The sequence below is a fragment of the Callospermophilus lateralis genome, chromosome 2, assembly GCF_048772815.1.
Source record: "Callospermophilus lateralis isolate mCalLat2 chromosome 2, mCalLat2.hap1, whole genome shotgun sequence".
Taxonomy (NCBI): Eukaryota; Metazoa; Chordata; class Mammalia; order Rodentia; family Sciuridae; genus Callospermophilus; species Callospermophilus lateralis.
In genome coordinates, this window is record NC_135306.1 from 141,995,136 (window position 1) to 142,021,410 (window position 26,275).

Consider the following 26,275-nt stretch of genomic DNA (forward strand, 5'->3'; position numbering starts at 1 on the left):
AAAGAAATTAAATTATAAGAATATACAACAAAACTGCAAAACACCATTTATATATCACTGTCCTCAACAAACTGATGCATAAAAAATACCTTGCTCCAAATATGGTAGAGATGTTAGAGAAGAAAAAAATAAAAAATAAAATAAATCTTGGTGAAAAACTGAACAACTGTCTCTGTTGGTGTTGAAAAGTTTCTCAGCCATGTCTCTGACTTCTCATGGGATTGCCAGGCCCAGAGTAGCCCTCACAGATCCAGTCACTATCCCACGGATCTGAGTTTCAGACACCCCAATCTCAGCCATGGTGTAGTCCCAAGATCTCAATGCCACTCCAATTTGTACAGCGGCCACCAGGGATGTGCTCACACAGAGGAGCAACCCTGAGACGCATCAACAAGATGGTGCCACCAGCACTCCCATCTGGAAGAACCCAGGCCCAGACAAACCCACAGACACTCTGAAACTGGAACTCCAGGTCCTAGCTGGCATCCCCAGACAGAGGCAGCTGCATCTCAAGATGGCAGCGGCAGCAAACCTGCTGACATACCCCAGACCTGGCGTCCCAAGATGAGTGAAACCATATGGAGTCAAACCTGAAGTCTTCCTGGTAGCAGACCTCTGGGCGGCGGTGGCAGCTGCAGCGGGTGGTGGGTCGATGTCAGTGATGTCCATGGCAAGCTGCACCTGAAAAAAAGGCCTCTAGTGGGCAGCTGCAGTGTCGGCGGCAAACCCAAGTAGCCACTTTTAAGTAATCAGAAGTGGCTTGGGAGATAGAAATTTCTAGAATTTGCAGGTTAAAGGTGAGTTTAGAAGGGTTCAGTTATAGATGTGGGTGTCAGTCTGTACTGGTAACTGCTGGTAAATTTTTAGTCTTTTGCTTAGTTCAGTGTGACCAGAAATTTCTTGGATGTATCAAATATTCTAATATAAGTTATGGTCCTTTTTAATCAAGGAACTTAACATCCAGTGAGTGAGTGAGACAGAGGGTTGACTGGCTGACGGTGAGATGCTTGAATTCCTGTCCACAGGAACAAAGTCAGGGGGGAGTGAGGTACAAGGAATGTTTGGAGAGTCCATGGGCCAGTGGCAGCATTCTGTCAGCATGTCATCTCAAGAAGCTTGTTCTGAGCTTCCAGACGAAGTCTGTGGGGTGGTTAGTAGGCTCTGTAGCTTCTCTTCCCTGTTCCCGGACTTTCTCTCCCATCCAACTTTGCTGATCACCTCAGTATTTTGGTGAAGAAAGAAGTGAGTCTCTTGGGGAGTATATCTCATAGTCTGGGGAGCTGGGGAACTGATCACTCACTGACTACTTCTTCTCTTTCCTCATTGGAAAAATTAAGGCCTGAGGCCTCCTCTTGGCATTTACCTTTTCTGCTTTGGGTAAGGGGTGACATGGGTCATGTGAAACTCTTCTTGTTATCCTCTTCAATGCATTATTTCTCAGAGTTTATTATCCATTGGTGTGCTGGAACTTGTCTAATGGGTCCCTGCATTCCCATAAAAAGTATTCTCATTGGTTAATAGTTGTCTGTATCAATGCTTTTATGGAGGGATGATGGTGGAAATACGATGTCTTGCTGATGTCACTCTCTGGAGTCCAAGTAAATTTCAAAAGATAATTGGTAATTCATCAAGTAGGTAGGTTTTGGTAGCAAGGTAATTATCATTGCATATGAATATCTTCATTATAGAATCCTAGATTTCTGCTAGATGTCATGTCCTTGAGAGGAAAGTGGAACAGGAATTAACATCTATATAACGTCTAGCTCAATGTTATGTGTTCAACAAATAACTGTAGAGACAATGAATGGCTCTTACATAGCTTTTCTTTTATCTCTATGCTGGCATCACCTATTTTATTAAATAGTATATTTACTGAAAATCTCTAAGTGTTCTAAGATCAGTTGCATTGAGCAGTCAAGTTGATTTCAGTTAGTTAGGATTGACCACACATACCGCTGGAGCCATAAGTTGGAGGATAAGGGAAGACTCCAAGAGTAGCTGGCATGTCAAATGGGACTCCTTTGAGTATCTATAAATAGGATGGCTCCTAGTTACCATCAAAACCTGTATATTTTTTGAAAGACAAATACCTACTGTTAATAATTATACTGGGGATAACAAACATAAATTGGTGTTTATCATTGGCAAAAGAGAACCAGATTGATGTTCTGTCTAAGGATAATAATGGCAACAAAAGACTATGGGGGTTCAGTAGAAAGACAGGAGATGGCTTCTGGTTGGAAGACCTAGGGGAATATTCAGTAGAGATCCAGCACTTGAGCTGGGTTTTGAAGGACACTTTCAATTCAGATCCAAACTGTGAAGGTGGGCATTGCAGCCTGAGGGGGAATGGTGTTGACTTTTGGAGGCAGCAGAGTGTATGTAGTACAACAGGGTGTGGGAAGAGGAGCTGTTTCATGTTCCTGGTACTATTAGATGGGGAGGATGGAAACTAAAGTTGAACCCAGTCTACATTTTTTTAAGGTCCAAATAAGGAGGTTTAAAACAATCTGTACTTCTGAGATCATGCACACAAAGTTTGGAAACGCTTAGGTATAGTTCACTAGTTCATTACCTTGAGGAAGGCAATCTTTTTTTTTTTTTTTTTTTAAAGTTTTTTAGTTGTAGATGGACACAATACCTTTATTTTATTTATTTATTTTTATGTGGTGCTGAGGATCAAACCCAGTGCCTCACATGTGCTAGGCAAGCTCTCTACCACTGAGCTATAGCCCAGCTGGAAGAATGCAATCTTATTTGTAGCTAAATATAAAATTGACTCTGAGTCCAGAGCATGCTGTCAAATATTCACCTATGATTCCTCTTTGGGTCCATTTCAGTCCTCTGTGGTTTCCTGGAAATCCTTTTCCCCTATATATCATCTCTCTACATTTTTAAAGATTTTTATTGAGCTTACTAAAACTCTTCCCCTCTTTTGTCCTGAGTTTTCCCTTTAAGTTCCAGAGTCCAGATTCCCTATGATACACTGATTTTTTTCTTCCTAAAGTTGGCAATATTTAATAAACAGCTTTGTTGTATTATTATGTTAAGAGACTCTTTCCATACTTGACTAAAATGAAAAATGGGTTTTGAGAGAACTGAGAACTCCACATTCCTTTATTTGTTTGTTAATTTATTCATTTAACAAGTATTTGTTTTGTTAGGCTGTGTGGCTTTAGTGTTAAGTAAAATATTTTATTCACTTCCTTGGGAGACTCATATTTTCATTTGGGAGCTAGTAATAATGCAGCTAATAATACAACAATTAATATTTAATCATAATGGTGGCAATTGCTATAATAAAAATATTCTAGAGTATTCTAAAAGTGAATAACGAGGGAACTAACCCAGCCTGGAATATGCCAAAGAAGGTTTTTTTGTTGATATTTCTAAAGATTTATTTTCATCACCAACATAATGTTTTTATTGTATTGGCTTTTAAAAATTATTTTAGCTTTAAAATTTACAGATAAAATTATATGTATTCACTGTGTATGTAGTCATGACATTTTGCATTTTGAATTGTATGTATGTTGTAGAATGACTAAATCTAGAAAATTATCACACACATTTCCTCATATAGCTATCTTTTTTTTTGGCACCAAGGATTGAACCCAAGGGCACTTAACCACTGAGCAATATACCCAGCCCTTTTTTTTTTTGTATTTTTTATTTAGAGATAGGCTGTCACTGAATTGCTTTGGGCCTCATGAAGCAACTGTCTTTGAACAGTTGTTGAAGCTGTCTTTGAACTCATGATCCCCTTGCCTCAGCCCCCCAGCAGCTGGGATTATAGGTGTGTGCTATCATAGCTATCATTTTTTTGTGGTGAGAACACTTTACATCCAGTTGTAGCATTTTTCAAGAATACAACATGTTATGAACTAAAGTCACTATGTTGTACCATAGATCTCTTGACTTTATTCCTCCTAACTTAAATGTTGTACCTTTTGACCAACCCCTTGTGACCCAAAACCCCTTCACCTTAATTATTCATACCCCTAGTAACCACTCTTCTATCCTCTGTTTCTACGAGATCAACTTTTCAAGATTATACCTGTTATGGTGTAGATATTAGGGCTCCCCCCTAAATCTCCCCCCATAGTATGATACAATGCAAAAACATTCAGAGGTGAAATGATTGGGTTATGAAAGCCTCAACCCAATCAAGGAATTAATCCCTGATGGGAGTTCACTGAGTGGTAACTGAAGGCAGAAAGGGTGTGGCCGGAGGAAGGGAGCATTGCATGTGTGCTTTTGGGGGATGTATTTTGTATTTGGTGAGTGGTGTCTCTCTCTGCTTCCTGGAGTGATGTCTTGAACTGCTTCCCTCTGCCAGACTCTTCCACCCTGTTCTGTCTCACCTCCAATCCTGAGGAATGGAGCTAGCTGTCTCTTTGAAACTGTGAACACCCAAATAAACTTTTCCTCTTTAAAATTGTTCTTGTCAGGTCTTAAAGCCACAGCATAAAAAAGCTGACAAAACACCACCTGGGTCAGATCATGTGGTACTTTCTTTCTATGCCTGGCTTATTTTATATAACCTAACTTTCTTCAGGTCCATCTGTGTTGTTACAAAGTACAGGATTTCCTTCATTTTTATGGCTGAATATTATTCCATAGTGTAAACAGACCATATTTTATTCATTTGTTGATGGACACTTTCTTGTCTTATGAATAACGCTGTAATCAACATGGGAGAACAGATCTCTCTGTGACATAATGACTTTATTTCCCTTGGATAAATACCCAGTAGTGGAATTGCTGTATCATAGGGTGGTTCTGTTTTTAATATTTTGAATCACAGTGGCTGTACCAATTTACATTCCCACCAACAGTATACAAGAATTCCCTTTTCTCCATATCCTCCCCAGAACTTGTGGCCTTTTGTCTTTTTGATAATAGATGTTCTAGTGGGTGTGAGGTGATACCACATTGTAATTTTGATTTACATTTCCCTTGGCAAAGAAGACTCTTGTTGATGAATAAACTGAGATTGGAAAGACAATGAGGAATAAGCAAAAGGGAGAAAGGGGAGGGTAGACAGGAACATTCCAGGCTAGGGGTAAAGGCTCTGTGGGAAGAAGTGTATCACCTGAGACCAGTGTGGTTGGGGAATGGAGAAAGAGAATAGGCAAGAGGGATCCAGAGAACTTCATAGGATCCCAGATTATACATGAATTTTCTGAACTCATTCTACTGATTTAAATCTTCATCTCTTCAAAAAATATTCTCACAGATAATGCTTTACCAGCTATCCGGGCACCCCTTAGCCCAGTCAAATTGAAGCATAAAATTATGTGGGCAATGCATTGAGCTATGTGATTTATATTCTTGATCATTTTTTAGTGCTTAAAATAGCTTAAAACATACATGTTAATTATGCACACATTATCAACTGAGCCCTAAGTTTCTGAGAATTTATTTAAACTGTTCAATATTGCATGACTAGCAAGTAGAAGAACTGTTGCTCCATCCCATGGCTGTCTGGATCTAAAGTTCATGTTCATTACATAGTAATATGCTTCCTTCTGTTTAAACTTTAGTGTGAACCTGAATGTTTATATCCAAGGAACATTAATATTACATGTTTATGTAGGCTTTGACATGTCATGTATAAAACACCACATTACAATTATTCATCCCTCACCCCTCAGTGCTACAGTAGAGGCCAAAGAGACCTTGAATGGAAACCTAAGAAGAAAGAGGAAGAGGAAATGAAGAAGGGGAAAAAAGATATGATGAAGAGGAAGATTAACTTATAGAGATCTTTGGAAAGAAAAACAGAGCATAGAATATTTAAATCCACATTTGTTTTATTGGGAAAATACCAAAGAAAAATGCACTGCATGCATGTTAACTGTTCAATACTTGAGCACTGAATGCAAATTAATTGCTTAAACCATCTGCTAATCATTTGAGTCTGGCAATAAAAGTGATGAGTGAAGCGTTTATCATCAATCTGAAAGCACATTTTTCTAATGGATCCTTTATTCAAGTTCTATGTTTCTGTCATGAATTTAACATTTTTCCCAGGCACATAGTGCTTTCAACTTGTGTTTGTAATTAGGATTATCCTAACAACATTGTGGTGACACTTTCAGAAGTAATACTGCACTTGGCCTTTATTGATCAATAGAGTATCTACCGCTTGACCCCACTACATAATGCAAATTTTGATTAAATTAGGAGAAAATCAATTAACATACTTTGATTTTAAGAAAGCTGTTTACAGATTTTACAATTTGTATAGCATCCGGTGTGTGTGTGTGTGTGTGTGTGTGTATGTGTGTGTGTGTGTATGTGTGTGTGTGTGTGTGTGTGTGTGTGTGCGCGCGCGCGCACGCATATGTGACATCTGTGGCTTAAGGATACAAATTTAAATTTCTATTGTTCATCATTTCAGGGAGACTTCCCTAATCTTGACAGTGATGTGATATTCAGGAAAGTAATCAAAGGGAAGTGTATCTTTGGTATCAGACTAACATCCTCAGGGAGAGTGTCACCCGTAAGCCCTGTAGAGGAGTCCCTATACAGGTCCCTGTGGTTTAGTTGGCCTTGCAAATAACAAACAGGTGAAAATGAAATGTTTTGAAGAGGGCATGAAGACCTCTTTCACCTACAATCTCATGCTCAGCATGGGCACATTGCAACCATTATCCTGAAAATCAGTCTTGAGTTTACTACCATTTAAGCCCCAAGGGAAGCTCTTATGTATCTCTCGACCTGTGTTCTCTAAATAAAAGGCAACTACATGAATTTGAAGATGAGGTTTCATGGGTCTTCTTCAATTCATGTCAGAGATGGATAGCTCTTTTAAATGTGGGGAGGATTTGAGTAGCAGAAACTTTAGGTAATAATAAAAGGCAAAATAACTATCTTATCAAGTCTTTCCTCATAGGAAAAGATTTGAATGTAATAGATTTTTGCCTAAAATAAACTGTTTTATAGGACTGCCCAGCATCCATTAGGAACTGTTTGTCTTTGTTTTTAATATGTGGTTCCCAAGGTTCTCATAACAACATGATATTCACAAGAGCTGTAAACAGATGTGGGACAATATTTGGGGATATTAAAGTTGCTGAAGTGAAAGTGAACATTTTAAACTTCAAAATGTAGTTGTAATTAACATTTTAATAAAATGGCAACTATTTGCAATTCTAGTGTTCAATGTTACCTATTTGCCAGTGTGAAGAATCAGTCTTAACACTTCACTAGAATATGTTTAAACCTGCATCTGTACAAATTAGCTGCTGAAATTTTAAATTAGCTGGTGAAATACTGAGTGTCTTCAGGGGTCAGTTTCAGGACTTCTGAAGATAGAATGGATTTAGGAAAAAAATCTGGGTAAAAATGATCAGAGGACATTGTTTGGATAAGGAGTTAGATGGATACATAATAATCCAAAGTATGCATTTGTTTTTTAATTGATGCTGTGACAAGTTATCACAATCACAACACCACAACCTTCCATCTCAGTTTCTGAAGTCAGAAGTCCAGGTACAAAGCTCAGCTGCTTCTCTTCTTAGAGTCTCTCAAGGGCATAATCTAGGTGTCAGCAAAATTGCCCTCCATTTTGTAGGCTCTGGGGAGGGATCTGCTTTCAAGTTTGGGTTATTGCTAGAATTGAGTTCTATGTAGTCTTCTAGGGACTGAGACAGGTCCCCATTTCCTTGGTGGCTGTTGGCCAGGGTTTGTTCCACACTCTTAGGGGCTACCTATGTTCCTTAACTGGGGGTCTTTTATTCCATCTTCAGAGTAAGCAACTGTACATTAAGTGTGTCTCAAACTTTGAATCTTTCTGACCTCTTCTTTTGTCTTGTCTCTTTGACTTCTTCCACAGAATCTTTTTTTAGTTCATTCTTTTTTTATTGATTTTTTTAAAAAAAATGACAGCAGAATGCATTACAATTCTCATTACACATATACAGCACAATTTTTCATATCTCTGGTTGTATATAAAGTATGTTGACACCAATTTGTGTCTTCATACATGTATGTTGGATAATGATTTTTATCACATTCCACCATCCTTGCTAATCCTCTTCCCCCTTCCTTTCCCTCTCACCCCTCTGCCCTATCTAGAATTCATCTAATCCTCCCATGCTCCCCCTCCCTACCCCACTATGAGTCAGCCTCTTTATATCAGAGGAAACATTTGGCATTTGTTTTCTTGGGATTGGCTAACTTCACTTAGGATTGTTTTCTCCAATGCCATCCATTTACCTGCAAATGCCATAATTTTATTCTCTTTTATTGCTGAAAAATATTCATTGTGTGTATATGCCACATTTTTTTTTTTATCCATTCATCCACTGAAGGGCATCTAGGTTGGTTCCACAGTTTAGCTATTGTGAATTGTGCTGCTATAAACATTGATGTGGCTGTGTCCCTGTAGTATGTTGTTTTTAAGTCCTTTGGGTATAGACCGAGGAGAGGGATAGCGGGGTCAAATGGTGATTCCATTACAAGTCTTCTAAGGAATCTTCATACTGCTTTCCATATTGGCTGCACCAATTTGCAGCAATATATGAGTGTACCTTTTTCCCCACATCCTTGCCAACACTTATTGTTGTTAGTCTTCATAATAGCTGCCATTCTGACAGGAGTGAGATGACATCTTAGAACAGTTTTGATTTGTATTTCTCTAATTGCTAGAGATGATGAACATTTTTTTTCATATATTTGTTGATTGATTGTATATCCTCTTCTGAGAAGTGTCTGTTCAGGTCCTTGGTGAATCTTTACAATTCACTCTTCTGCCTTCCTCTTGTGCTTTTAAGTGTCCGTGTGATTACATTGAGCTTCCCTGGATGATCCGGGTAATGTTCCTGATTATTAATTTTTGCTGACTAGTAGCTTAATTCTATTTACAGAGTTCATTCATAGCAGTTCCTGGATTTGTATCTTATTTAATCACCACAGGATGGGACTCTTGGAGGAGGTGGGACACTTTTAGAGTTCTGCCTACCAGAAAGTACCCGATGATAATAAGAATTTCTATTTTTATTTACAACTTTACTACTTATCATGAATGTTATCATTCATTAATTTGGTTCTTATAATACTCTCATTAGAAAATGTCATCTCCATTTTATTAATAAGGAATATGAGCTAGAAGATAATCAATGATTTTTCTCCCTGTATCATTCTTGCCATCTTGCAGATACTTTTCCTTTTTGCTGTGTTTTCCAATCATGGTGCCACAATTACCTTTAGATTTGAGGTCTGGGACCCAGCCTTATAACTGTACCTTTTATTTTTTTTCCACATTCCAGAAATTATCTTTATTTCTGTTACATTCATTTCTCCATTTCCCCATTCAGTGACTGTGGAATGTACCATATCACACTAGCCACTGAAGACCTTTACCTTATTTACGATGCAAAGATAATGTGTATTTAATAAATGCCCACTAGTGATGGTGGTGAATTTTAAGTTGTAAGTTCTTAGGATCTAATGTACAGTCTGGTGACAATAGTTAACAATACTAGGGTTCAGGATGCATCTTTGTGGGTAGAATGCATGAGGTTCTGGGTTTGATCTCTGGCACCACAAAACAAGAAAACCACATTGCACGCTTGAAATTTGTATAGTAATATACTCACATAATTAACTTTTGTAACGCATTTCATAATATATAAATATAGCAAGTCATTCTGTACATCTTGAACATCTTATTTGTCAATAGAACTTAATAAAGCTAGAACTAATAAACTAGAAAGAGAAAAAAACTCTTAAGGAGTATTAGGAAAAAGAATAAATACTGGGCAGAGGACATGAGCAATTATTTCATAAAAGAATAATGCCCAAAAGTCTAATTAATAAATACAAATTATTTATCATTTTCAATCTCATTGATAAATAAAAATAAAGTGACAGAGTCTCATGATGCAAAAACAAAACAAAACAAAACCCCAAATAACCAAAAAACCCCCCAAAACCCAAACAGACTCATGAATAGAACATTTCATATAATTTTGTAAGAAAACAAAGTATCTACTCATATTCATCAGGCAATGAAAAAAGTTTTATTGGTGAATTATAAGCATATATACTAGTAGGCATCATTGTGATATATTCATACCTGCTCATAGCATTATTTGGTTTTATTCACAGTCCCATTCCTTCCCTTTCTATCTCCTCCTTCCTTACCTTTATCTACTGGTCTCCCTTCTATTTTTCTGAAATCATTCTCCCCTCCATCTTTTCTCTCTAGCTTCTACATATGAGAGAAAAATACAGCTCTTGACTTTCTGAATCTGGCTTATTTCACTTAGTATGATGTTCTCCAGTTTCATCTGCATTCCAGCAAATGAAATAAATAATATAATTTCATTTTTCTTTATGACTGATTAAAATTCCATTTTGTGCGCACAAGTGTGTGTGTGTGTGTGTCCCATTTTCTTTATCTGTTCATCTGTTGACCAACACCTAAGTTTTTATTATTCTTTTGCTGGCTGTGGAGTAGCAGTTATCTACCTATATTCTTTTCTTTGGCCAATCTAGCTAGTGTTCTAGACATCTTCATGGTATCATCTTGTTCCTGTGAATAGCCTGTATCACTTCTTATTTTTGAAGACTTTGTGGTAGAATGGAAAGAATGTAAGCTTTATAGTTAGTGAGACTCTATTGTTATCTGGGTATATGATCTTGGGTAATAGATATAATCTCTTTGAGTAAAAATGTCTTTAATCATAAAAGTGTCAACAATTATATCTGCCCCTCAGAGTTGCCTAATATTTAAAAGAGTTAATAATATATGGGTACCCTTGTCTATAAAGTTGCTATTTTCATAGCTACCAGTTTAAATTCCTGATTTCCCTTTCCACTGGAGTGCTTGGAGGGCCAAAACACATTTTAGTTATTATTAGGTCTTTGTTTTCTAGCACATAATGGATTCTTAATAATTTCTTTAAATTTAAAATAAGCTGTAAGACTGGAATTCTTCTTAATATCTTCTCATCACTTTATGGAGAAAATACTTGTGATAAGATTAATGTTTCTGATGGCTACTGCTCCTTTGCTATTAGTTGAAAAAAAAATGGAACTAGAAGTACATTATTTTTCCTTCTCTTCATTAACTTTATTTGTTTTCACTTGTCCAGGCTCATTTTCATTGACTCTAAATTGCTCCCAGGTGTGTGATTTCATTAGCTTTGCTCTCACACATGCTTTTGGCAGGAACCTGACACTTTTTTGTATGGTGAAATTTTGCAGTCCTGTTCATGATCCTCAGATTTAGCTCTGTGTGCAGCATGCTGATGCTCCAGATAACTCTTGTAGCCTTCCATTGTCCCTGGATGGCCTCACCAGTGAATTTATTTTCAAATATCTCTGTGCTGCCGTGGATTGATGGTTAGAGGTGCTTCTCCCTAAATGGAAGTTCCCAACACATGCAGGTGCTGCAGACCCTTGAATGACTTGATCTGTTTCATCAACTGTTTTTTTTTTATTCAATAAAATTGAGAAAAATTTGTTTGTAACATGGGGTCTTTTCTCATCCATTGCCTAGGATGAGGCAGGACTGGAATGTAAAATACATAGGCTAAAATACCAAATCAAAAATTAATGCCCTAGGCCTGGATGCTGTCAACTTTGAACAGGATTACTACATTGATCTTCTACCTGGGACACCTGCATTCTTCCCTGCCTCTAAGTCATTCTCCATGAAATATCCAGGGAAATACAGGTATTTTTGAAATGAAGATATCATTTTGTCACTTCCTTTACCTGTCACACTTTTAAACTCTAAGGAGTTCAGTTATTAATATGCTAGTGAGTTTGTTGGCATTTTATCAGCTAGGACAAAGCTAGAATTTTTTTATTTGTTTAAATTAGTTATACATAATCATACATACACCTGGAGTATAACTTCTCATTCTTCTGGTGGAACATGATGTAGAATTACACAGGTTGTGTAGTCATATATGCACATAGGGTAATAATGTCCAATTCTTTATACTATCCTTTCTACTTCTGTACTCCATCCCCTCCCTTCACTCCCCTTTGACTAATCTAGAGTACATCTAGATTAGTAATTTTGTAATTTTGTACATTTGGTGTCCTGTAAGCCTCTTGTATTTGGTTTTCCAATTTGTTCTTCATGCTTGGGAAATTTTCTGATATTATCTCATTGAAGAGATTGTGCATTCCTTTGGTTTGAAACTCTGTGCCTTCCTCTATCTCAATGACTCTTAGATTTAGTCTTTTGATGCTGTCCCATAATTCTTGGATGTTTTGTTCATGGTTTCTAACTTTTTTCACTGTGTGACCAACTTTATTTTCCAGATTGTATACTTTGTCTTCATTATATGATATTCTTTCTTCCAAGTGATCTATTCTGTTGGTTATGCTTTCTATTGAGTTTTTTATTTGATTTATTGTTTCCTTCATTTCAAGGATTTCTGACTATTTTTTTTCAGGGTATCTATCTCTCTCTTGAAGTAATCTTTTTCTACCTGTATTTGCTCTATTATCTCATTGTTGGAGTGATCAATTTTTGCTTATATTTGCTCATTTAGGTCATTCTTTAATTCACAGATCATTTTAATTATGAACCTTCTGAACTCCTTCTCTGATATTTCATCAACTTTGCTGTCCATGGGTTCTGTTATTATAGTGTCCTGGTTTGTTTGGAGCACTTTCCTCCCTTGCTTTTTCATGTTGTCTATGTGTCTTCCTTTCTTGCAGTGTAGATCTGAGATATTACAGTTTCTTTCCTGTATTCTTGTAGTACCCATGCAGATTGTCTGTACTCATCTTGATGTTGGGCTTCTAGACCCTTCTGGTGTCCCTCAGTGCACTGCATCCTGGGTCTGGGTCCTGCATAAGTTGGAGTGGGTGGATCTGGGCTGCCGGGCTTGACCTTCCATGATAGTCTGCTGGTTGGAAGGGGTGGTCCTGCACCAAAGGTTAGGCTCTGGTGGTGTCTGTTAATGAAAGGATATTTATCCTGTTGCAATGGTTTGATCTTTGATCTTAAAGATTCCCTTGCTACTAGGCTGAGAATCACTTGTTTTTTTCTTGTTCCTCCTTACTGATAGCTAGGGGACATCCTCTTTGCTACCTTAAGCTGGGGTTGGGGGTGTGTGGGGGGCTATGGTGTCAGCTTGAAGTTGCTATATCTGATTTAAGTTTTGATTTTGAGTCTTCTTCTAATAAAAGGTGTTGGATGAGATGTAGATAGAAGGACTGGCCAGTTTGTTCTGTCAGACAAACAATATTGAGCTCCATCCTGGATTAGTTTTAATTTGTATGACAAGAATCCAGAGGTTAGATAACCTTATTTTGGAGTAAGACAGTGTCCTCTCTCTAACTCTTCATAGACTTTTCTTTCTTTCTTTCTTTCTTTCGTTTTTTGAAACTTTTTTTAGTTGTAGATGGACACAATATCTTTATTTTATTTATTTATTTATGGTGCTGCCGATCCAACCTAGTGCCTCACACAGGCGAGGCAAATGCTCAACCACTGAGCTACAATCCCAGCCCCTTCATAGACTTTTCTACTTCACTTCTGATTAGACTATCAATTCCTTATAGGCAGGGGCTCATGTTGATTATGTTGGAAATTATAGAGTCTGGCACCTTCACTATCCATTTGGTATTTGAAAAAAGTGTTTGCTGGATTGAACAAAACCAAAGCAAAATATAGCATAGTTAAAAATAATTTTAAAAAGAAAGATGATATATCATGAGCTTTGTAATGTTTTGAACAACCAATAAAAAAAAAAGATCTAAGAATAGTAAAAAATAAATAAATAATTCTATATTTTAGAAACAAAAAAATACTCTTTATCAGGGAAATAATAGTTTAAAATTGCTTTGAAAAATGTTCTTATGTCCACTCAGACTCACTATTAGTGCCAAGGAGTCAGACATTTTCATCTCATTCAGAATCTTGTGTATGTCAGTTTTCTATGACATCCTCATATGAGGCTCCACTCTCTTTTCTGAAAAAGAAGTAGCTGCAGCTAGAGGGATAGTTGAATTTACCAGGAGCAGTATCCCTTTGCAGCAACAAGCTTTTAAGGACTAATTTTCTTCAATTAAACTACCTGGATCTTGCTGCATTGATCAAGCAATTAAATTGACAGTTGAAGACTTACCTGAAACTGCAAGGCAGGTTTTTATTTTAAACATATTGATTTTTGTTCTCCTTTTCTCCCATTGCCCACCTTCAATATGGATAAATGTTTACTTTTTTTTTTTGCTTGGTACATGAATATCCTTTGGTCTTTCTCCTACAACTCACTTGGACTCAGAAAATAACACAGTTTTGATCATATAAATATAGCTCTTCATTTTTTAGTACACATTTGTGGTTGGGCTTTATCATTTTTTTCTTACTATTTTGGCTTATTTTTTCTTCAGATTATATGAATTTATATACCCCCAAATAGGTTTGCTATAAGCAAAGATAACAACCTTAATCTTTTCATCTTTGTGACCAAAATTCTTGCCAAGAAGACCTTAGAAGAAGAAAAATTTATTTCAGATTCACAGTGTCAGATGTTTAGTCCAGAGTTGGCCAATTCCTTTGTTCTGGGCCCAAGGTAAGGCAGAACACCCTGGTGGAAGGTATTATGGTTTAGATGTGAAGTATCTCACGAAAGTTCATGTGTGAGATAATGCAAGAAAGTTTAGAGGTGAAAGGATTGGGTTATGAGAGCTTTAATCAGTGGATTAATCTACTGACATGGATAAACTTGTAGGTAGAGTGTGGCTGGAGTAGAAAGGTTGCTGGGGCATGTCTTTGGGGTTTATATATTTTATTTGGTGAATGGAGTGCTCTCTACTTTCTGATTGCCATGTCCTGAGCTGCTTTTCTCCTCTGGGCTCTTCTGCTATGATGTTCTGGCTCAGGTGGAGTTAGCCATCTAACTGAGATCTCTGAAATTGTGAATGCCAAATAAACTTTCCTCCTCTAAAATTGTTCTTGTCAGGTATTTTGGTCACAGTGACAAAAAAGAGTGACTACAACAGAAGGGCTTTATGGAGGAAAGCAGTTCAGCTCACAGCATGGGTAGGGAAAGTGCACTAGGGATGAAGTGTAATCTCTAAGGGCACACCTCCAAGACCTACTTCCTCCAGCCATACTCAACCTGCCTATAGTTACCACCCAGTGGTCCTTTGAAATTATTAATCCATCAAATTAATTAATCCACTGATGAGGTCACAGTTCTCATAATCTATTAATTTCCACTCTGAACATTCCTGCATTGTCTAGCACACAAGCTTTTCATGGGACACTTTGTATTCAAATGGTAACAGTTCCCTAGCCAAGAGATCTACTGCTATTAAAAAGGGTACTTATTTCAGCAAAGGTGGTTCATGTTGGCTTGGAAAAACCATCAGCATCTCACAGACATTGCTTCTTCCTTGCTTCAGAGATATAGTCATTAGTGGTCCAGAATCCATTCCTAAGAGTATACAAGAAAAGGAGATCAGAGATGGGTGCTGTGATTGAGAGGTGGCAAGTGAACAGAACTTTCTTTAACATTTCCAGGCAATAGTATAAATGAAAGCCCATGTGCCACATATATAAATATTTCAAAGTTATAAATAAGTTATGCCTGCAACCTGACTCAGGTTTTTACCCTCAGCTTTGTAGCATGTGCCTAAGTATTGTTCACATAGCTAAAAAATATTGTACTTTTCCCCAGATGATTCCTGTCTTCCATAAACCTCAGATGTGCTGAGAGAAGGAAGGTAGAATATGGGCCAGAGCTCAGGACTCCTGGGCAGTGACTGTGTTACCAGTCAGCTGAGGGTTCATTTGCTTAATTTGGATAGAAATGATGAACTGGCAAAGTGCAGCTCCCTTAGTGTTAACAGCTCAAAACTTTGAAATGCCCCATGGCCTCCTTGTTACTTTGCTGGCAACCAGAACCTGCAGCTACCAGGAGCTTTCTGGAATTCTTCCAGTGGCTGTAGCTAGCAGCTCCTAGAAACTCTCTTTTGCCCTCCTTCACCCTTCTTCAGGACTCTGTGGCAGCTAACTGCTTCAGTGTTACCAGCTCAGCCTGCTGTATTCATAGAAATAATGAACAGGCAAAATAAAAGCCATCTGAAAGTAGAAGGGAGACTATTAGAATAGAGGGAGAGAATCAGAGGGAGAGGAGGGTAGGGAAGGTAAAGTGGGGGTGGATATGATCAAAGAATGTTATATAAATGTGTGAATATGCCACAATGAAATCTATTATTCTATTAAAATGAACTCAAAAGTTCATCTGAAAGAGGTTTTATTAGGACTTATGCTGCAACATAAGGGGAAACAGTACATAGACTTTCAATACACCCAAAGGGAAGACTGCTTATGGCTCATGCATGTGCAATGTCCTTCCAGCTGATCACGGGCTTTTTATTCAATCATGGGTAGAGGAGAGACTTCTTGAAGACCAGATTGGGGATAGCTGAGGTGGTGGCAGAGGGATGGGGTCAACTGGGATAGACCCAGGCTGACGCTTGACACAGCCAAAGCAAAAGTCTGAGCTGGCTACAACTGGCTGTGACATGTCTTGGCTTTCAAAGAAGGAAAATAAAAATAAAAATAGCTTCTTGAGGAGTGCTGGGGCTTTCTCTTCTGTCTCAAGTGGATGCCAACCATGGTGGCACACACCTATAATACCAGGTACTCTGGAAGCTGAAGCAGGAGGAGCTCAAGTTTAAGGCCAGGCTTAGCAACTTAGCAAAACCCTGTCTCAAAACAGTATTCATATTGGATCATCTTGAAGACAGGATGGGGACTGACCTGGTTAAGCTCTCCCGGGGTTGAGTTGAGTGTTTCTCCCAAGCATAAAACTTTTTCAATTCAGGGTTTACAGGCAGTTGTAAATACTTCCTCATGCTATACCATTTGAGCAAAAGGGATGAGGTAGAGCAGTTAGCAGGTCTATCTGGCCTGTCTGAATTCTAGAAACTGCCACTTTGGGTGAATTTGGGTTAGATAAATTTAAACAGAGAAGTATTTCTTTTATTTCCCTGCCAAAAGATGTGTTTGCTCTTTCTTCTGAGTATGCTTGCCAATCCTACATCTTTCAATCTTGGTGAGGCATATAGAAGGGATGAAGCTTGCATAATCCTCTTCTGTAAGTCCTGTTTCTCAAAGGGTTACTAAAATGTAGAGAAAAAATTTCTTTCTTTTTTAGAGGATGGTGAGGTACTGGGGATTGAACTCAGGGGCACTCGGCCACCGAGCCACATCCCCAGCCCTGTTTTGTATTTTATTTAGAGACAGGGTTTCACTGAGTTGCTTAACATCCCACTTTTGTTGAGATTGCCTTTAAACTCGAGATCCTCCTGCCTCAGCCTCCTGAGCCACTGTGATTTCAGGCATGTGCCACCATACCCAGCAAGGAGAATATTTCTTAGGAAAGAAACAAACAAACAGTTGTTGTGAAACATGGGGTCATCCAATACCTGGGTCCTAGATCAAGGGATCCCCTTACCTGGAGTTACGTGTGGGTTGTCTAGGTTTTGACCTGGCCCCTCCAGTGGCTTCAATTTAGAATGTCCGAATAACTGAAAGGCTGTGACTTCAAAACCCCTTCCGTCCCTTGTTTGTTTATTTATTGGTCAGTCTAAACAAATGACACCAGTGCCTCTTCAACTGAAAGGAGCCACAGGTGGATGGTAAAATCGACTGTGGCTGGACTTCAGGCAGCCGGGAGAAGGGGAATTTGTTGTTTCCATTGGCAACATTGTTGGCATCTCCAGTGTTGGCAATGCCAATGTTAGGAATACTAGGCTGAGGAAGACAATTCTTCCATATTCTTTGATCTCACTGAGATATCTCTTCAAATATTTTTTGAAGATGAGCAAAAGAGTAATTTTCCTTGGAATTTCTATTTTATCTTATTTATGAAATTATACTTAACTGACAAATTACTATTCCTCAGAGACTATGTTAAGTCCATTATCAGCATTTGATTTTCACAGCAACCATATCAAGTAGACATCTTTGTACAGGTAAAGAAACTGAGGCATATAGACATATTTGTACAGGTAAAGAAACCCAGTAAGTAAGTTGAAGAGCAGTGATTCAAATACAGGTTTTTCCCACTCCCAAGCCCTTGTCATTAACCTTTCTGCATGATTGCCTCTATGAGAGCTCATGTGTATTTATCTACCAGTGAAGTTGGGAGCAGTATCTTGCTCATCTTTTTATTCCAGGCAGCTGAACAATACAGCCATACATCATTTTATTGCAGTTCACTTTATTTAGCATCACAGATACTGCTTTTTTTTTTTAAAAAAAAAACAAATTGAAGATTTATGGCAATCCTGCACTGAGTCTTTTGGAGCCATTCTCCCCCAACCTCCCATAGCTTAGGTGATTATTAGCATTTTTAGTAATAAAGTATTTTTAAATTAAGGTATGTAGCCTGTCTTTTAAAAATAATATTGTTGCACATTTAATAGACTATGGTATAATGTAAACATAACTTTTATATATAGTGTGAAGCCAAAATTTTTGTATGGCTCACTTTATTGCAATATTCACTTTATTGCAGTTTCCTGGCACTGAACTTGTATCGTCTCCTGGGTAGCCTTGTACATATTTATCTGCCCTGTATATATGTCATCAACTTGAGCCAAGGTTTAGGACATGGGCTGAAAAACTGTTACTCTGAAGGACTGATAGCAAATATTAAATTCTGGGTTATATGATATAGTAGGAAGAATAAAAGCTTCCCAAAGATGTCCATATCGTAATCCCCAGAGCCTGTGCATGTCATGTCACCTAGCAAAGGGAATTTAAGGTTGTTAGTTGACATTAGGGAGGTTTTACTGGGTTATCTGGGTATCCTGCCCAGTGCAATCACAAGAGTCCTTAAAAGTAGAAAATGGTGGCAGAAGAGAAGGGTGATGTAATGTGAGAAAGCCCTGGCTGGCTGTGGCTGGTTTTGAAGATGGAGTCAGTGGGCCATGAGCCAAAGCATGGCAGATTCTGGAAGCTGGAGAGGGCAAGGATATTGAGTCTCCGCTGGAGCCTCTAAAATGAAATTCAGGCCTGCTGACACCTCGATGTCAGCTGACTGAGACCTATGTTGGACTTTTAACTTGAAAATTATAAGGCAGTAAATGTATTTTATGCCATTAGTTGTAATCTTTTATAGTGACAACAGATGGCTGATACATAAGGTCCCTGTCAACTGCTAGAATCTGTTGCTGTTGGGTGATGGGCAATATCTAAAGCTATGAGGGTGGTCTGTTCAAATAAAACTATATATGAAAACATGTGGTCAGTCAGATTTGGCCTGTGGAATATAGTTTGTCAATCTGGTTTATGATTTAGGACAGACTTAACTTTATTTTGTAGACAAAGATAAGGATGCTCATGATAGTGAAATGAGGATTAGGGCACATATCAGTGGGAATTTTACAAGGTAGAATGGAAAAGAAAAGTGGAACAAAGCTAATATTTATTGAGCATCTATTAAGTTATGGGTATCACTCTAGGTGTTTTATTGTATATTTTATTTCTCAGACCTTGAAATAACACTGTAGGATTTATATTATTGCCCTAAGTTTTACAGTAGAGGAAACTGACTTCAAAGAGATTAAGAAATTTAGGTTCACACACTAATAAGTTAGGTTTTGATCCTAAGTCTCTCTAGTTCTAGGTACCCATTTTTCTATGCTGGAGTGATATCTTTTTTGTTCTCTATTTGCTTCTTTGAGTCCCCATAATAAAAAGATGCTCTGCTTGTGTGAACTAGACTGAATTGGAGAGACTCTTATACATCCCCTCCCTTCCCCTTTTTTTGGACTCAAATTTAGTGATAACATTCAGCACTTGTCTTTTCCTTGTTTTGCCCATGTTGATACTTCATATAGCCTTGTCCATTCTCCAGAGGAATTAGATGGTTAGAAGGAACAACAGCAGGCAATTGCTAATTTGATTTGGGTTTGAATGTCTTATTAAAGTTAACAGCCCTTTGGGGCCTAAACCAATCAGTTTAAAGTATCCACCACTTGAATTTACCTCACTTGTTCCCTCCAATGAATGTGCTAATCAATGTTAAGAGTTGTTGTTTTATTTTCCTGAGATGTGAAATGATTTGCTATGTGATGTTGTGACGCATAGAGTATCCTCCAAAGCCTATAAATCCTCACTGAACTAAGGGCCAGGACTCACTCCTCAGCACTGCTGTATATGAATCGGTTGTGAGTCCAGGCTCAATAAAGACTCTTGTGTGCCACCTGACCTTGAACTTTCAGCTTCCAAAACCGTGAGCTAAATAAACCTCTTTTCTTTGTTAAAAAAAAAAAAAGTTAACAGCATTACCAAAACAAATGACACAATAGGTAAATTCTCACTGGAGTAGCAGATTTAAGTGCACACTTAGGGATATTTCTGCACATCTCACTTCTTATGTACAGAATTATCAATGCATCAATCTTAAGATCATACTGTTATGGTTAGTAATATTCATGCCTGAAATGCTTTATCTTGATTAAGCTTTCCAAAGTCCACCCAAATTTGCACATGGGAATCAATAAAATTAGAACAAAAGGCTATGGCTTAGTGGTAGAGCACCTTCCTGGCATGTGTGAGGCCCAGGGTTTTGATCTTCAGCACTGTGAAACCAACCAATTAACCAAACAAAGTGAGAACCAACCCCGTGATTATATCCTGGATATTATGGTATTAAAAATTTATCAGACTCAGAATTCAACCTGATGAAACACTGAGTAAGTGTCATACATCTAACATGTAAATAGTTTCCAAGATATGTTTCAAAAATATTTGAATGAAGGATTAAACAAAATTAAGTAGACTTCTGTGTGGGAGGCCATCCTCGCACGTGATTTGAGTTACCTCCCTGGCTGGGTGAGAGGCGCTTAGACACAGCTGTGTCTGAGCCATTCCCCACCCTTTCCCAGGTCCGAGGGTTTGTCCATGAAGAGGTGTGCCTGGCCACTGTCCTGAAGACCCAATCATCGCCCCTGACCTTGGGATGCTGCCCCCCTTAACCTTCATTGGATGGGATTTTCCCTGGAATTTTTTGTTCCCCAATAAAAGCCCACTCCCTGGCATGCTCTCCCTCTCTTGCTAGTCTCTTCTGTAAACCTCGCCACTGCATTAGGTGGCTGGAGGTGGGAGCTGGTGTTAAAGGTAATGAGAGTCTTGTCTCTTTAATTTAAAACTCACTAGCAATTTCTTATGAACCGAACCTTCTTTCATGAAGCCAGCGCTGGTTGCGTGGCAGATTTCTGAATATGGGAAATCTTACAACATCAACAATCTCCAGGAGAAAAAGATGTGCAGTTTTTCTAAAGCTTATTTGACTAATGGTCATCTGTTTTACAGAGCCTCTTGGGGAACAGGTATTTTACAATCCTCCTGTTAGGAAGCATGGAGGAAAGGGCACTGACAAATACACACAAACTAGCCTGGCATGCCTGGGGACAGTCAGCGTTCACCAAGGTGGTGGCTCGTGGACAGGATAAGGCGGAGTCCAGGTAACAAAGACAAGCGTAAATAGTTTTGCCCTTATCATAGACATTGAAAACAACTGAAATATTTAAAAAGGTGAACAAATGATCAGATTTTTTGCTTTAGAAAGATCCCTATGGGTTTGCTGTGGAGATGATATTTGAAGGACTGAAAACTGGAGGAAATCAAGACGACCAGTTTGTCCTCTCTTGCCTTAATCCAAATGAGAGATGTTGGAGGACTCAGCCACCACAGAAGTGACATTCTCATTGACTGGAATAGAGAAGGGGGGGAGATAGTGAGCAGGTGGATTCTGTGAGACTTGGTGACTGGAAGGGAAGGAGTATGGCTGACTTGATTTATGGGTTTGTGGTTTAAATGGGTAGGGGACAGAGGAGGCATTCACCAAGGTAAGGTCTCAGGAGGGAATTCAGGTTTGGAGGGTGAGCTAATATGCTCCAGCATACACTGTATTTATAAATCCATCAGTCTCCAGGTGGAGCTATTTGGGAAGTCGTCACATCTCATCTAATATCCTGCCATTGTCTATTAGAATTCTTTCTTCACTTTCCAGTAAACCTTAGACTATTAGGCTGTTCCAGTTAAATTCTCCACTGTTTTATGAGTAATTGTAAAAGAAAAAAGAGGCTCTTATTTATTGAGGGCATAATGTAGCCAGACACAATGTTAAAGTACCTGTTTAAACATGATATTATTTATATTCATTTATATATGCATCTGTATGTAATAGGTATTATTGTACCCATTTTACAAATAAAATTTTGAGAAAAGAAGACAAAGGAACTTGTTTATGTTCACATAATTAGAAAGCAGCAGAAATGGATACCAACTAGATTTTTAACCATTAATATTATGCTAAATAGGTGTGCATATTGGGTCCCTCCACAGTAAGTTCTTAGGAGTCAAAAACTTTCCCTGGACCTTCTTAGCAGAATGGGTGGCTCCTGTCTTTGCATGCTGAAGACCTTGGTTTAGTGTCTTCTTAGAGGTCCGACCTCATTTTTTCTTACATTATTCCTGATAGAGTGCTTGTTTTCCTTTCTCCAATGTGGTCATTTTCTTAAGGACAAAGATTCTCTCTGACTCTTATGTTCATCCCCAAAGCCCGGCACAGTGTCGAGTGCAGGAAGACTGCCCTATATCCAGATTTTCACAGGCTAGGATGATTATTCTGCCCTTGCCTCTAGATTTATTCGGCATTGTACCACAAGCACCTTAAGTTGGGCATGGATTTATGTGAGCTTCCACATTATTTAGTTGGGTGGCAAGTGCCCACTGTGTGCTTAATGAATGATTCCATTGTACTCTTTACCTGCTTACCTTGCTCTGTGTTTCATCATAGAACTTACCCTGATGAAATTTATATGATTGATTAACTTACCATCTGCTGCCTTTACGAACAATGTGAGCATCACGATGGCAAGGATTTTTGTCCCTTTTTCCCAATGTTGTGACAAAATCTAGAATAATTCTTGTAACATAGTAGGTCCGCAAGACTTAATGAGTAGATGAGTTAATTTTATTTCCTGCTTTATCAATGTTGTGAAATAGATATTATTCAAGGTTAAATGACTTGCCTACCCTCTTTCAGCTAATCAGGGGCAGAGATTTTGAAATCTTATCTTTCTGACTCCAAAGCTTGTACTTTTCATCCATAGCTATCATAAACACAGAAGAAAGTATAAGAACTCAGAAAAGGCATATAGATATAGTGTACAGGGAGTCTTGAAGAGGTACAAAGTAACTTCCTTTCTGCTCTGGTTTTCGAGGGGCCATGTGGTGTGGGAAGAAAGGCACAGTTTTTTAGACAGAAACATTTGAGCCTGAATTCTGATTTGTTTCTTATTAGTTGGGTCACCTTGGAGAAGTTTCCTAAATTTTCTCCCCCTCAAATTTCCTATTATTAAATGCTTGTAGTACTTTCTGTTTAGGATTTCTGGGACGATTGAATGAGAGAATATTTGCAACACACTTGCATGTAGGGTAAGGTTAGTAAGTGGCTTTTTACACCAGAATGACACTTCTCTCCACAGACCTTTCAATTCAGCACTTAATTATTTTATCAGTTTTCATGTGTGTTAGTCCTAGCTCAATGACAAGCTCCTCAAGGACAGAAGAAATCTCTTCACCTACTTATGTATTTCAAACAATACTCCACAGGGCTATGATGGGCCACACTTTACTTTATGAGAATTTATTTTATTTTATTTTTTTCTGAATCCAAGGCAAATCCATGGCAGTGGGGATGACAGTGGAGATGCTCTTGTTGGCAGAGAAATTTAGTTTTAACAAACTGAGGTAGAAGATGGACCATTTTCCAGGATGAAGGTTAAATATGTTAAGCCTCAAGTTGAACAAACAGAAAAAGTCAAAGTGTCTACATGACATTTAATAAGATGACACTATATTATAGATATTGTCTCTTGCTATCTTGTCTTTCTTTTCTATTCCTCCCCCCCACCCCGCAAATAAATGCTGTTACTATAATTGGAGTTACTAGAAAATAAGAGCTAGGAAATTCATTCTTTGAACTAATATTATATATTTAAAAACTAAAATGGGTTTGTCAGGTACTTTAAGATTAGATTTCTGGATTTTTTTTTAATAATCTAAGCTTCATTACTTACAAAATATCTATTTAGACAAGAGGCTCAGTACCCTATGGGAAAGTCTTGAAGATGAATTTTAGCAAAACAGAATATTATATAAATACATCTTTTAATGTGTGAATTCTAAAGAGATGGTGGTAAAATAGGAAATATGCATTTATTATTAACAACTGAGGTTAGGAAGGCATTTTGATTTACAACAGAGGAGGATTGCAATTTCACTTTCCACTGGGTAGGCAGAAAATGGGCTCTGCCTCATTACATTGTGAGATTAGTGTTTGTGCTGAATCCCCATCCAAGTGAACTAAGTGACTCATTGAAGGCTGAATTATTGGGTTCCTTTCCAGGAAGCTTTCAGCTCATATAGAGTCTACTGTTCCTCCTTCCTGTTTCTTGCCCCACTGTTTTTTCTCCTTGTTAGAGATTCAGTTGTGAGCAGGTACAACGAACATTTTAAATTCCCTCACACTATCATGTCAAGCTTACTTGTTCAGAGGCAATGGAGAGCTCTGCTTATTTGTCCATCTCTAGTCTACTTCCATGACTAGCAAATCTAAACTTTCCAATGACAGGACATGATACATATGGAAGCAATTCAGATGCTGCTGCAATTCCTGTTCCTTTATGCTTTGTTGTTGGATCAGTCAGTAATGCAATGTGATACATTTCTCCTTAAAGTAGCTTAAAAACAACTGTTTAGTGAACTCATGCATTTGGGGTCAGCAGTTTGGGCTGGGATTTTTGAACATTGTTAGACCTTGCTGATCTTGGCTGGACTCTCTGATGGGTATGTATGTGGTCAACAGGGTTGTCTGGGAGCTGGCTGTTCCAACATTGCTCAGGGTATCTTACCTCTACGTGGTCTATATTATCAGACAAGCCTGGACTTATGATGGTGCCAATGGCAAGGATCCTAGAGAGAAAGTAGAAGAGTCGAAAGCCTCTTGAGGCTCTGGCTCAGAACTCCTAACATCACCTTCATAGTGTACAGTTATCCAAAGGATATTATTAGCCCAGATTTATGGGGGGAGAAATTATCTTGAAAGAAGGAACTGAAAATAATTGTAGCAATTTTTATAACCTACCATAGGTGTTCTTTGTGGTTTTGTTTGTTTTAAGGCTTCCCTTCTATTCATTTGAAGTTCATCAGATCCTTTTGTACTTAAAGGAACTCTCCTATGGAGTTATTTGATTAATCCTTTTGTTCCTTCCTCAATCATTTCCAGGTCTTATCACAAATATTTAGATGCTTTGGCTACAAACTGTGATCATTCCTTATACTTATCACACACTGGGCAGAGAGGTTACACAAATTGAACCTCAGAAATAGTCACTATGGACCAAGGTTCAGTTAAAATAGTATCCCTAGATTCTGAGGTACTTTGTCATTTACTACCTCTTCCATCCTCCCAGCAGCCCACTGTTCTAAGTGGGAAAGATATTCCTTTCCTTTTTTTTTTTTCCTGATACAAAACTGAGGGTCAGAGAGTTTAAATAATTTCTGTGAGTCCCCAGCGCATGCATGCGCATGTTCTCTCTCTCTCTTTCCTTCTTTTTTTGTCCCTTGGTGCTGGGGATTGAGCCCAGGGTTTCCTGCATTTTAGGCAAATGCTCTGCTCTGGCTTACATCCCTAGCTCCCTCTCCTGACTGTATTATTGTTAGTATTTGCACACCGGTGAAGACCATTTCTTGATTCACTGTTTGTGTTGTCCCTAAATGGTTGGCTTTCTTCAGGCTGATATTAGACCAGATTGTCATCCCCTGTTGGGCATAAGTAACCCCCTATAGCATTTCTCCAACTAGAACTTTAGGCCGTAGGTGATAAGGAGGACAGTGGCCTAGAGTACTGAAAAAGGGTCAGAGTAAACTGTAGGGATATCTGAGGGCTAGTCTGGTACTGTGAATGTTGTTCTCATCCTCTGTTGACTTTAATTTTCTGTGGTCTTCCTTAACTATGACATGTTTAAAACAGAGAGGCAGCGGGGATGAGGGAGGCTGGTGATTAATATATCAACTTGAAAACAGTTGAGAACACTGTTTTAGTTTCATATTGGACTTTTGCTGTAATTCTTAGAGTCCTGATAACATTAGGCACAGAAATGGGGTAGTGGAAGGATGAATTTTTGAGTCAGACACTTCTGACTTAAATTCCTGATTTTCCATTTACTACTCAGCCTGTTCATTTGTAAAATGAGGTGA

At 38.2% G+C, this 26,275-nt stretch overlaps 1 pseudogene; it reads left to right on the top strand.

Moving 5' to 3' along the window:
* The first annotated feature begins 1,003 nt into the window (after positions 1–1,003).
* Positions 1,004–26,275, top strand: part of LOC143640676 (ubiquitin-conjugating enzyme E2 E1 pseudogene) — a 90,734-nt pseudogene continuing 65,462 nt past the window's right edge.